Below are 14,172 nucleotides of genomic sequence, written 5' to 3' on the forward strand. Positions count from 1 at the left end.
TGAGTTACTTTTACTTAAATATATTTAAAAAGAAAATTTGATGTCTTGTGAATGGAAAATCAATATAAATTGCCATAGGCAGAGATACCTATCTGTGGAAGATGAATAAACATTTTATTTTAAATAAATATTCCTTTGGAAGTTTCTGAATCTGTGAGAAAGAAAAGCGAGCATGTGTTAAGGTTCAAAAGCAACAGTTACACTTTCCTGTAATCAGAAGGACTGGACGATAACCGCCCTTTTGAAGTGATCCTGCTGGGTCTGTTTTCCTGTAAACCTTTGAACTGTCACACTTAGGAAAGCATTGGCTAGTGGGAAATTATTAGAAAAGAGGTGGTAGAAAAGAGTGCATCTGTTAGATACCAGGTGCTGATTCATGACAAAACTTAGATATGTGCACTGCTCTCAAGGAGCCTTATTGGAGATGTGAGATGAGTATTTATGAAAAAGTCAAGTGGTCGAACTAAGAACAAATAAACTGCTTAGTAAGCAAGAAACGGTGCCTCTGAATCTTTTCTACTCATCATTCCTTAATACTGCATTTGTTTTGTTGTTCAGTCGCTAAGTTGTGTCTGACTTTCCAACGCCATGGACTACAGCATGCCAGGCTCCCCTGTCCATCACCCAGAGTTTGCTCAGATTCATGTCCATTGAATTGGCAATGTTATCTAACCATCTCATCCTCTTCCAGCCCCTACTTTTGCCTTTAATCTTTCCAGGATCAGGGTCTTTTCCAGTGAGTCAGCTCTTCGCATTAGGTGGCCAAAGTATTGGAGCTTCAGCATCAGTCCTTCCAAGGAACATTCAGGGTTGATTTCCTTTAGGATTGACTGGTTTGATCTTGCAGTCCAAGGGCCTCCAAGAGTCTTCTCCAACACCACAGTTTTAAAGAATCAGTTCTTCGATGTTCAGCCTTGTTTATGGTCCAACTCACATCTGTATAGGACTACTGGAAAAACCATAGCTTAAGAAAAAAAAAATACCAAAAAAAAAAAACCCAAAAATAAAAAAAACCCATAGCTTTGACTGTATGGACCTTTGTTGGCAAAGTGATATCTCTGCTTTTTAATACACTAGGTTTGTCATAGATTTCTTTCCAAAGAGCAAGCACCTTTTAATTTAATGGCTGCAGTCACTGTCCACAGTGATTTTGGAGCCTGAGAAAAATAAAACTTGTCACTGTGTACATTTTTTCCCCATCTTATTTGCCTCGAACTGATGGGACCAGATGCCATGATGTTCATTTTTTGAACATTGAATTTTAAGCCAGCTTTTTCACTCTCACCCTTATCAAGAGACTAGTTCCTCTTCACTTTGTGCCATTAGAGTGGCATCATCTGCATATCTGAGGTTGCTGATATTTCTCCTGTCAGTCTTGATTCCAGCTTGAGCCTGGCACTTCCCATGATGTACACTGCATATAAGTTAAATAAGCAAGGTGACAATACACAGCCTTGTACTCCTTTCCCAATTTTGAACTAGTCAGTTCATGTCTGGTTCTAATTGTCATTTCTTGACCTGCATACAGTTTTCTTAGGACACAGATAAGGTGATCTGGCATTCCAATCTCTAGGAATATTCCACAGTTTGCTGTGATCCACAAAGGCTTTGGTGTTGTTCATGAAGCAGAGGTAGATGTTTTTCTGGAATTCCCTTGCTTTCTCTATGATCCAACAAGTGGCAATTTGATATCTGATTCCTATGCCTTTTTTGAATCCAACTTGTATATCTGGAAGTTCTCGGTTCAGAAGCCTAGAACGTACTGCTGAGGCCTAGCTTGAAGGATTTTGAGCATAACCTTACTAGCATGTGAAATGAGCACAACTGTATGGTAGTCTGAACATTCTTTGGCACTGCCCTTCTTTAAGATTGGAATGAAAACTGACCTCTTCCAGTCCTGTGGCCACTGCTGAGTTTTCCAAATTTGCTGACTAATACTGCATAGAAGTGGCTTAGTTATGCATGCCCGCTGAAGCTTGTTCTCTTGAGGCAAAAGTGTCTGAGAATAACAAAACTATGAAACTGGGTTTTTTTGGCCATGCTATGCGACTTGGGGGATCTTAGTTCCGCAATCACCAGTGCCCTCGGCAGTGAAAGCATCCTAACCACTGAACTGCCAGGGAATTACCTTGTTTTTCTTGTAAAATTAATACAAGGCCTGCCATTGAATCTGAATTTCTACTAAGTTATTTTACCACCCACCACTCTTACCACCTACCCCCAGTATGAAATGACATGGTTCATTTTACTCCTAAATTTAGGTTTAAATCAGGCCCTCATTCCCCAAGATGGGGAGTCATTACATGGTTGCACAAAAGGATGTCCTAATATGCCTGGGATGACCGGAATAAGTTTCAGGCTTACTCATTGGAAACGAATGTTTATCAGTTCTTTCTTATCTGTAGGGGAGAAACCTGAGACAGAAGTTAAGTAACTTCTAAGGCCCCACATTAAAGATACAGGAATACTGTGACATCCCTGGTGGCTCAGTGGTAAGGAATCCACCTACATGGGGTTCCATCCCTGGTCCAGGAAGATCCCAGTGCCTCGGAGCAACTAAGCCACTGTGACACATCTATTAAGCCTGTGCTCTTTAGAGCCCAGGAGCCAAAACTAACTGCAGCCCGCAGACCCTAGAGCCTGTGCTCCACAACGGGAGAAGCCACCACAGTGAGAAGCCCACACATCACAACCAGATAAAAGTCTGTGCAGCAACAAGGACCCAGCACAGCCAAAAATTTTAGAAGTTAGTTAAAAAAAAAAAAGAATCCACCTTCTAATGCTTTGGACACAGGTTCAATCCCTAGTTGGGGAACTAAGATCCCACATGCCATGGAGCAATTAAGCCTGAGTGCTTCGGGGCCCACGAGCCACAGCTAGAGAACCTGTGCCACAACGAAGATCCCACTACCTGCAACTAAGACCCAACGCAGCCAAAAAACAAAAAGATGTGGGAGTCTGAAATACTGAGATCAATACACAGGTCTGTTTGGGACTTCCCTGGCGGTCGAGTGGCCAAGACTCCGAGCTCCCAGTACAGGAGGCCCAGGTTCAATCCCTGGTCAGGCAGGGAACTAGATCCCATGTGCCACAAACTAACAGTGCATGCTGCAACTAAAAACAACAACAACAAGAAAACAGGTTTAGAGAAGGTGGTATTCTTTGCTACTGGCAGGCAAAAAAATGATCTTAAGAATGTCAACCTATTAATAGTTTCTGCTTTAGGTAATACTGTGGGTCTGTGTGATCTAATTGGGTTTTTATGAAATTACTACAGTTGCTAAAGAGGAAAAAAAATACAATAACCAAAGTGCTCATTCAAGAGAACATAATCAGTACTTGTAAATCTTTTCTTAAATTTTGGACCATAAAGAGATCATGTCTACTGCTGAAAGTGATCCTGGCTCAGCAGAAAGGAGGCCAGGAGTGATTAGACAGGCACCAGAGAGTTCAAATAGAATTTTAGAACAAAGTAGAAGAGCCTTTTAGAATTGGGCCACTTCCTTCATCTTGAACAGGACCCTGAGGCCTATGAGGTTCAGTTGGTTTTCTATAATCAGACTCAAGAGTCTATGTACTTCCTCTCAAAACGCCATCTGGTTGAGTGTATACTTTATATGTATTTGAAAGAAACTGGAATTCAGTTTGGGGGATAACATAATGTGGTGGGATAGGGAGCAATCTGTCCACTCTGACAGGGCTGGTATCAAAATTAAGTGAGATAAGGGGACCTGCCTGGTGGTCCAGTGGCTAAGACTGTGCAGTCCCAATGTAGAGGGCCAGCGTTCGTTCCCTAGTCAGGGAAATAGATCCCACATGCCTGAACTATTAATATGTGTTTACATGCTGCAGTGAAGATCCTCCCTGCTACAACTAAGACCCAGTGCAGCCAAATATTTTTTTCAAAATTGTATAATAAATACTTGGCACTATTGAAAAAAAGTGGTTTCTAAGTTTTTTTCCCCCCAAGAGGTAAAATTTATGTGACAAAATGGGCCGTTAAGCATTTTAAAGCTGACAGCACAGTGGCATTTAGCATACTCACAAAGTTGTACAACCATCACTTCTAACTGGTTCCAAGACATTTCTCTCACCCTTCAAGGAAACTCCTTACCCACCCGTAGTTTCTCGCCACTCCTCCTCCCCAGTCTCCTGACACACACTCATCTGCTTCCTGTCTCGGCATTTATCAATGGTTGGCTTCTTAACTAAGCATTAATGTTTTTGAGGTTCCTCCATGTTCCAGCCAGTATCAGTAGTTCATTCCTTTATATGACTGAATATCCCACTCTAAGGACACAGCACATTCATTTATCCAGTTGTAGCATATACATACGATTGGATATTCAGCCATATAAGGGAATGAAGTACTCATTTATTCAGCTGGATTCCCAGGTGGCCAGAATCTGCCTGACAATGCAGGATATGCAAGTTCGATCCCTGGGTCAGGAAGATCCCTGGAGGAGGAAACGGCAACCCACTCCAGAATTCTCGCCTAGAAAATTACATGGGACAGAGAAGCCTGGGGTTGCAAAGAGCTGGACATGACTCAGAGACTGAGCACGCACACCGCACGTCACGTGGGATGCTAGTTACCTAATGAGGGGTTAAACTCATGCCCCCTGCATGGGAAGCATGGAGTCTTAACCACTGAATTGCCAGGGAAATCCACCGAGTACCTTTTTTGGGGGAGGGGGCTTTGCAGGGTCTTTGTTGGGGAAATCGGGGGCTTCTCGAGTTGTGGAACACAGGATCTAGAGCACACAGGCTCAGCAGTTGAGGCACACTGGTTTCTCTCTAGTTGTGGTGTGCGCATGTGGGATCTTAGTTCACCTCCAGGGATCAAACCTGAGTCCCCTGCATTGGAAGGCTGATTCTTAACCACTGGACAACCAGGGAAATCTCTGAGTACCTATTTTCAATTTTGGGGGGTATATACCTAGCACAGAAATTACTGTATCATATGGTAATTTTTATGTTTAAAATTTTGAGAAACCACCAAAGTTTTTCATAGCAGCTATACCATTTTCCATTCCAATCAGCAATTTGCAAGGGTTCCACTTTTCTACATCTTTCAGTTCAGTTCAGCCGCTCAGTTGTGTCTGACTCTTTGTGACCCCATCGACTGCAGCATGCCATGCTTCCCTGTCTATCACCAACTCCTGAAGTTTACACAAACTCATGTCCATTGAGTCAGTGATGCCATTCAACCATCTCATCCTCTGTCGTCCCCTTCTCCTCCTGCCTTCAATCTTTCCCAGCATCAGGGTCTTTTCAAATGAGTCAGCTCTTCAAATCAGGTGGCCAAAGTATTGGAGTTTCAGCTTCAACATCAGTCCTTCCAATGAACACCCAGGACTGATCTTTAGGATGGACTGGTTGGATCTCCTTGCAGTCCAAGGGACTCTCAAGAGTCTTCTCCAACACCACAGTTCAAAAGCATCAATTCTTCAGCGCTCAGCTTTCTTTATAGTCCAACTCTCACATCCACACATGACTACTGGAAAAACCATAGCTTTTGACTAGACTACATCCTTACCGACACTTATTTCCCTTTCTCCTTGTTAAGAATTTAGCCATCTTAGTAGGTGTGAAGTGGTATCTATCTCACTGTGAGGTTTTCTTTTCTTTTTTTTTTTATGCCACTGTATGGCATGTGGGATCTTAGTTCCCTGACCAGAGACTGAACCTGGGCCCATGGCAGTGAAAGCATGGTGTCCTAACCACTGTACTGCCAGGGAACTCTTTTACTTTGGTTTTGACCGATTTTCCTAATGACAAACGATGTTGGGCACCCTTCCATGGGTTTTTGGTCCAGTCCAATTTATCTTTTTGTCTCTGTTGCTTGTACTTTGGGTGTAATAGGTAAGAAATCATTGCCAATTCCAAGGCTGTGAACATTTACGCCTATGTTTTCTTCTAAGTTGTATGGTTTTAGCCCTTACATTTAAGTCTATGATCTATTTTGAGTTAATTTTTGTATATGGTAGGAGGTAGTCCTACCATATACAAAAATTCTATTCCATGTTAATATCTAGTTTTCTCAGCACCATTTGTTAAAGAGACCATCTTTCCCCATTGAATGATCTTGGCCACAGTTGCCAGAAATCAGTTGACCATAGCTTCATGGATTTATTTCTGTATTTTTTAAATACTCTGTATTTTTTTGCTCTTTATATCTAGCCTCATGCCAATACCATGAAGTAGATTTATAGTAAGATTTGGAATTAGGAAGTGTGAATCTTCAAATTTTCTTCCCCTTTTTCAAGATTGTTTTTGGTTATTCTGCATGTGAAGTTGCTTCAGTCATGTCCAAATCTTTGCAACCCTATGGATCATGGCCTGACAGGCTCCTCTGTCCATGGGATTCTCCAGGCAAGAATAGTGGAGTCGATTGCTGTGCCCTCATACAGGGGATCTTCTCAACCCACGGATTGAACCTGCTTCTCTTACACATTCTGCACTAGCAGGCAGGTTCTTTATTACTAGCACCACCTGGGAAGCCCTTTGGTTATTCTGCTGCTGCTGCTGCTAAGTCGCTTCAGTCGTGTCCTACTCTGTGCGACCCCATAGATGGCAGCCCACCAGGCTCCACCGTCCCTGGGATTCTCCAGGCAAGAACACTAGAGTGGGTTGCCATTTCCTTTTCCAATGCATGAAAGTGAAAAGTGAAAGTGAAGTCACTCAGTCGTGTCCGACTCTTCCCAACCCCATGGACTGCAGCCTACCAGGCACCTCCGTCCATGGGATTTTCCAGGCAAGATTACTGGAGTGGGTTGCCATTGCCTTCTCCGTTGGTTATTCTAGGTCCTTTGAATTTTCATATTAACTTTAGGGTTATCTTATTTTCTATATATAAGTCAACGATACTCTGGCAGGAATTACACTGAATCTGCAGACCAATTTGGAGATTACTGTCATCGGTAAAAAGATTAAGTTTTCCAACTCATGATTATGTATGTCTTTCCACTATCTAGTTCTTTAACTTCTTTAAGCAGTGTTCTATAGTTTCCAATGTATAACTTCTGCACTTACATTGTCAAATTTATTCCTAAGTATTCTTTTGGTGTAACTATAAATGGAATTGTTTTCTTTTTCTTTTAGCTGCACTGCACAGCTTGTGAGATTTTAGTTCCCCGACCAGGAATCAAACCTCAGCAGTGACAGACTCCTAACCACTGGACCACCAGAGAATTTACAATACTCTTTTAAATAAAGTTACTTATATCCTTAGTAATTTCTCCTTACTGTGAATTGCATTAAGTTTATGTGGACGACCATGTGTCTAGGTTCCTGCAAATACTCTTAATTCCAGCCAATCCATTTAAGCTGGATTATTTAAATAAAGAACATAAAGTATACAGCAGCTTCTTTATGAGTAAGGTCAACACATTGACTGCTGAATGCCTGCAGGGCCAAGGCCTTGTGGATGCATGCGTCAACTCTTTGTTCAGTAACCTGTCCACAGATACAAACTCCGGACAGATCCTCAACTTGCCCCATGGGAAATGCTTGGGTGTTTTAGCCTCTTAGATGCCTACAAAGATTTGGGAGCATTTCTCTAACTAGGAGTGAAGACAGACAGCTCACAAATGTATCATAAATTCCCCTTATTTGCTGCCTTGAAATTATCTGTGGAAGAATTCCTCTTTAGAGATAACCCCCAAGAGTCAATGACTGACTAACTTCAGGGTAACAGAATGTGTGAATTGTTTACTACAATAGTCCCCAGAAGGAAGACTCTAGCCTCCTTAGAGACATAAGTTCCTCACTCATTCCCGTTGGAAGAGAACTTAAAGATAATACTGTTTGTCTCAAAAGAACTAAGACCACAGCAACATTCCCCAGTGACTCAAATACACTTTGTCTACTTTAACAATGCAAAACTAGAGCAACTAAGGGGATATTTTGGGAGAAGGAAGAATTTGCTTGCCACACTGTTCATCAACCCCACAAAGGCTGAAATATGTCTTCCCTAGGGGAAAGGGTATTTGGTTCCAGGATGTGTTATTAGTTATCTATTGCCGCATAACAAACTACTCCAAAATTTACTGTCTTAAAAAATTAAAGGACGCTTATCATTTTGTAATTTCTGGAAGTCAGGTGTCACTTAGCTGGATCCTCTGGTTGGAATTACAGGGTTGTAATCAAAGTGAACTATGGTATTGGAGAAGACTCTTGAGAGTCCCTTGGACTGCAAGGAGATCCAACCAGTCCATCCTAAAGAAGATCAGTCCTGGGTGTTCATTGGAAGGACTGATGCTGAAGCTGAAACTCCAATACTTTGGCCACCTGATGTGAAGAATTGACTCATCGGAAAAGACCCTGATGCTGGGAGGGATTGGGGGCAGGAGGAGAAGGGGATGACAGAGGATGAGATGGCTGGATGGCATCACTGACTCAATGGACATGGGTTTGGGTAGACTCTGGGAGTTGGTGATGGACAGGGAGGCCTGGTGAGGTGCAATTCATGGGGTCACAAACAGCCGGACACAACTGAGCGACTGAACTGAACTGAACTGAATCAAAGTGTTGGCCTAGGCTGTGGTTTCTTCTGAAGGTTTGATTATGGATCTACTTTCAATGGTACTAATGTGCTGGCAGAACTAAGTTCCTTGCAGCTGTCGGACTGACGGCTTTAGTCCAGTGCTGGCATTGACCAGATGCTACCCTCAGTCCCTTGCCACATGGGCCTCTCCTACATGGCAGCTTGCTTCATCAAAAAAGTTGAACCTGGGATTTCCCTGGTGGCCCAGTGGCAAAGACTCCATGCTCTCAGTTCAGGAGTCCTGGGTTTGATCCCTGGTCAGGGAACTAGTTCCCACATGCCGCAGTTAAGACCTGGCAGAGCCAAATAAATAAATAAATGTTAAAAAAAAAAAAAAAAAGTTGAACCTGAGAAGGCAAAAAAGAGTCCAGCTGGAAAGTCAGTCTTTTGTAACCTAACCATGAAAGAGATACCCTATTGCTTTTGCCATAACTTCTTTGTCATCATCAAGTAACTGGGTTCAGACCACACTCGAGGGGAGGAGTTTACATAAGGGTAATCTTTGGGGGCCATTTTTGAAAGTTGGCTACCAGACAATACTAGTATAAATCTAGATGCAGATGCTTTTTTTTTTTTTTTTTTGGCTGCACTGCTCAGCATGTGGGATGTTAGTTTTCTGGCCAGGGATTGAACCTGTGCCCCCTGCATTGGGAGCACGGAATCTTAACCATTGGGATGCTGGAGAAGTCCCCACATGCAAGAACATGCTTCATCAGTGCATTTGTCTTGAAGATGAAAGGAGCAAAAGAGATGTAAGCTTTCAGTCCTGATATGTACTTACTCCAGTTAGAGCATTCCAACATGGGCTTATCCATGAAGTCCTTGCAGAAATAAATGGTCAGGTATCCTTCACCAAAATAGGCTGGCTGCAATTATAGTGAAGATCTGTCAAGAAACCTTTTCTGCTCAGCAAGTGCTGAAGAGAATTTTTGAGCAGTTGGAGCAATTTCACTTGACTTGTCTTTCATTCTGATGCCATGATGATTCCACAAGGGCTTGAATCCCTGTGACCATCAGTAGCTCATGATCAAAATTTTATTTCCTAGCCACTCCACTGGTTCTTGCCCAGAACACATCCAAATCAAGGAAAGATGCAGAAGCAGCAGTCCTCCTATCTCCACAGGACTTTGTGATGCTGGATCTCAGGTTCAGAGCCCTCAGGTGACAGGAAATTGTATAATTTTCCTAAAAATCTCTACATATGTTTATCTGTTTTAGAAATCAACATAGAAATTGAATCATCACATATGCCTTGCTTCTTTGGTTTTCCTGAGTTTCATCTGTGCTACTGTGTGTGGCTGTGATTTGTTCATTTTCATTATACTACATTCTATCAGGCAGACATTTGGGTTGTTTTCAGTGTGGGCTCATAGGACTATGCTGAACTTTCTTAAGTATGTCACTGAGTTTCCATGAATTAGAATTAGTGGGCCATGGAGTGTGCAGAGCTTCAACTTCACCAAACAAGGCCAAATGTATTCTACAATGATTAAATCAAGCAATGAGCAGTATATAAGAGCTCCAACTATCATTCCTTCTTTGACTTCCAGACTCCTTCCTCTTAAGCACTTTTATCCCATGTGTTATATTTGCATTTTCTGTCCACTTTGAAACTTAGGGGAAAAAAAATCACTTCCTTTTCAAAATTGCAATTGCACAGTTCTTCACACTAGGTCTTCCAGCACGCATTATTTTAAGTGTTATAGTGAATGATACTTGTAAATAGTTTGAAACTAAGCAAAAACAGCCAATAAACATGAACACAGTAGCAGGAACCAAAATGACCCTTAGAGGGTCACCTTGTACCTATTTGTGGCTGACAGAATTATAATGCTTTATTCTGAAACTTATTTTTGTTCTTAGCTAGCTTTTGAGTTAAAAAATTGGCAAGCATAATGGTTGACGAGTGTGTCATTATATATTTGTCAAAACCCATAAGATGCACAACACAAAAAGTGAACTCTAATGCAAACTATGGACTTTAGTTAATAATGTGTCACTATTGGCCCATCAACTCTAACCAATGTACCACATTCTGCAAGATGGGGAAAAGTGAGAGGTGTAAGGGAACTCTGTACTTCCTACTCAATGTTAAATCTAAAACTGCTCTCCCAAAACTATGAATTAAAAAAAAAAAAAACTGTAAGCAGATAGCTTCTGTATAATGGTAAAGAAATTTCCATTTCTCTAAACTTGAGGTTCAAGAGCAGAGATCAGCAAATCTATGGGACAAATATGGACTGCTGTCTCTTTTTCCAAGGCCTTCCAGCAAAGAATGGTTTTCATATTTTTTCAGCAGTTGGGGGAAAAAAAAAACCCAAAAGAACAACATTTTGTGACTTTTGAAATTTACATGAAATTCTAATTTTAGTATCCATAAAGTTTTATTGGAAAACAACCACACTCTCTTGTTTACATGTTAATTATGTCTGCTTTTGTACTACAATGGCAAAGCTACAAAGATTGGTAATGTTACAGAGATGGCATGGCCCACAAACCTAAATATTGACTACCTGGCTCTTTATAGAAAACATTTATTGGGAGTACCCTGGCAGTCCAGGGGTTGGGACTCTGTCCTTTCATTGGGGGTTAAGAGGGGCACAGGTTTGATCCCTGGTAGGGGTCCCACAAAGTGCACTAAGTGAGCAAAAAAACCCAAAAACACAACAACAAAGAGTTAATTCCTGAGTTTGAGAACACATCCATCATGGAGTCATGAGATCTGGGTTCTAAACTGTGTAAACGTGTGATCTTGGGTGAGACATTGCTGTCATACAAGATTTTTGGACAAAGCTTTTGGGACTGCCTTCACAGCTTGTAAATTCTCTTCAGGTTGGATCTGACTTCCAGTCATAGCCAAAAGCCCTGTAGTAGGGCCCAGTAAATCAAGCTAGATATTATGGCTTTGTCTAAAATGAAGTGTAACAGAAGACTTTGTTATGTTACTTGCAAACTGGCAGTTCCAAATGCTTCCCTAAACATGTTTACAGCAACAACAATAAATTAGGTAGATAATACAACTAGGCTACTATGGGGAAGATGAGTTTTAAATGGATATACTCTGTTTTGTCTTCTTTTTTCCTTAAAAAGTTGTTACTCCATATTCATTTATCCCTGTGTACTTTCTTATTCTTTTTCCATTTCTCATCACCTTCTGCAAATTGCCAGGTATGTGACATTAGGAGCCAGAGATATTCACAAACTTCAATATTCTGTAATACAGTACTAGAATAAACCTTACTAATGAACGTGTTACAATTACCTCCTTTGTTGCTGGTAGTTAACAGTTTGTTACTTCATGCTTTGTTAAAATAAAGGGCAAAAGTTAAATCTTTACTTTGCCCAGGACCTATCATTAATTTATAGCTGACCTCAGTGAAGAGTGAGCAAACCCCATCAGTCAGGTCAGTTGCTCAGTCGTGTCCAATTCTTTGCGACCCCATGGACTGACTGCAGCATGCCAGGCCTTCCTGTCCATCACCAGCTCCAGGAGCTTGCTCAAACTCATGTCCATCAAGTCAATGATGCCATTCAACCATATCTCATCCTCAGTCGTCCCCTTCTCCTGCCTTCAATCTTTCCCAGAATCAGGGTCTTTTCCATGAGTCAGTTCTTTGCATCAGGTGGCCAAAGTATTGGAGATTCAGCTTCAACATCAGTCCTTTCAATGAATACTCAGGACTGATTTCCTTTAGGATGGACTGGTTGGATCTTCTTGCAGTCCAAGCGACTCTCAAGAGTCTTCTCCAACACCATAGCTCAAAAGCATCAATTCTTCGGCACTCAGCTTTCTTTATAGTCCAACTCTCACATCCACACATGACTACTGGAAAAACCATAGCTTTGACTAGACACACCTTTGTTGGCAAAGTAATGTCTCTGCTTTATAATATGCTGTCTAGGTTGGTCATAGCTTTTCTTCCAAGGAGCAAGCATCTTTTAATTTCATGGCTGCAGTCACCATCTGCAGTGATTTTGCAGCCCGAGAAAACAAGTCTGTCACTGTTTCCATTGATTCCCCATCTATTTGCCATGAAATAATGGGACCAGATGCCATAATCTTAGTTTTTTGAATGTTGAGTCTTAAGCCTGCTTTTTCACTCTCCTCTTTCACTTTCATCAAGAGGCTCTTCAGTTCCTCTTCACTTTATACCATAAGGGTGGTATCACCGGCATATCTGAGGTTATTGATATTTCTCCCAGAAATCTTGATTCCAGCTTGTGCTTCATCCAGCCCGGCATTTCGCATGATGCACTCTGCACATAAGTTAAATAAGCAGGGTGACAATATACAGCCTTGATGTACTCCTTTCCCAATTTGGAACCAGTCTGTTGTTCCATGTCTGGTTCTAACTGTTGCTTCTTGACCTGCACACAGATTTCTCAGGGGAGCAAACCCCATAAGAGAGACAAAACTATTTGACTGCTATCCTGGTGTATCAACATGTTCTGAAAGAAGGGGACATCAGGAATTTTTTTAAATTACCTAGACTTTTTAGAAGAACTGAGTTTGCTATTTTTAAAAGATGGCACTTAAAATGCTAAAAGAGTGATAATAAGGGCAAAAGGGGAACAGAGGTTATGGCTTCCCATTTGAAAATTTTTAACAGGATTACCACACTAAACTGTCAGCAACCTAAACCTCATCTCTTCGTTTTAGGGAGCTGGATTGTGGTTTGGATCTTAAGGATGAGAAGGTCAGCTGGGGGCCAACTGCAGGGAGGGCGCCCTGGGCATAAAGTGTGATACCTTCTAATCCTTAGATCCCAGCGGCTGGCGAGCCAGCCAAGAAAGATGCCACCCCAGCCTTGCTAACAGCCTCCTCTCCCACCTGCCTTCCCTCACCCCAGCGCCCCCATCGCAGCTCTCTCCCTTAACATTCAAGCCCCACCCTACTCCAGCCACCCTTCAGCCTCTCCTGCAGCGCGGCCTCCCTCAGGCAGGTGTCTCTCCCGGCCTCGGTCATCAGTCTGTGGAGCCTATCCTCACTGTCTTCCCTCTGAGGGTCTATCATCAATCCCTTCTTAAATTTTTGGATGTCGCCCTGTGTTTTCAGATGTCTTCCCTCAGGCTCAACTTTCAGCCTTCCAAGCGTCTATTCCCTCCCTCAGTCCAAGGGACACCCTCCGTCAGCCTGCAGGTCTCCTCGCTCGGTCTGAAGTGTTTCCTCTCCGTCTTCGGGATCCCAACTCCCGGTCTGTGAGGTCCCCTCTCAGTCTGAGGTGTATCCTTTTCGGTCTCCGGGGTCCCCTCACGGTCTGGGGCGGGGGGTCCCTCTCGGTCTGAAGTATCTCCCCTCTCGGTCTGCGAGGTCCTCTCTCCCAGTCTGAGATTTCTCCTCCCTCGGTCTGCGGGGTCCCTTCCCTCCGACGAAGCGGTCCCCTACCTCAGGTGTGCAAAATCTCTTGTCCGATCTCACCTTGGTCTGGGTTGGGGTGTCGGAGGGTGGGGGTGGTCTCATCTCTCCGCGGACCGCGACCACCTGCTTTCCCCACTCACCGCCCCACCACCAGTTCGCTTAAGCTCGCTCTCGCTGGTCACGGTTTGGGGCGCGCACGCCGGGCGGCGGCAGCGCGTGAGCGCGCGCGCAGCGTGCGCGGTGACGTCAGTGCGCTGGCGGCGGC

The 14,172-nt window shown here is 42.9% G+C and overlaps 1 long non-coding RNA gene across 1 annotated transcript; it reads right to left on the reverse strand.

Moving 5' to 3' along the window:
- Positions 1 to 10,879: 10,879 nt before the first annotated feature.
- LOC136155624 (uncharacterized) lies at positions 10,880 to 14,037 on the reverse strand. Its single transcript, XR_010660850.1, has 2 exons — positions 13,935 to 14,037; positions 10,880 to 12,997 (listed from the first exon to the last, which is right to left on the reverse strand). It is a non-coding gene; the product is annotated as an uncharacterized lncRNA (long non-coding RNA).
- Between the last annotated feature and the right edge of the window lie 135 nt (positions 14,038 to 14,172).

The sequence above is a fragment of the Muntiacus reevesi genome, chromosome 1 (assembly GCF_963930625.1).
Source record: "Muntiacus reevesi chromosome 1, mMunRee1.1, whole genome shotgun sequence".
Classification (NCBI taxonomy): Eukaryota; Metazoa; Chordata; class Mammalia; order Artiodactyla; family Cervidae; genus Muntiacus; species Muntiacus reevesi.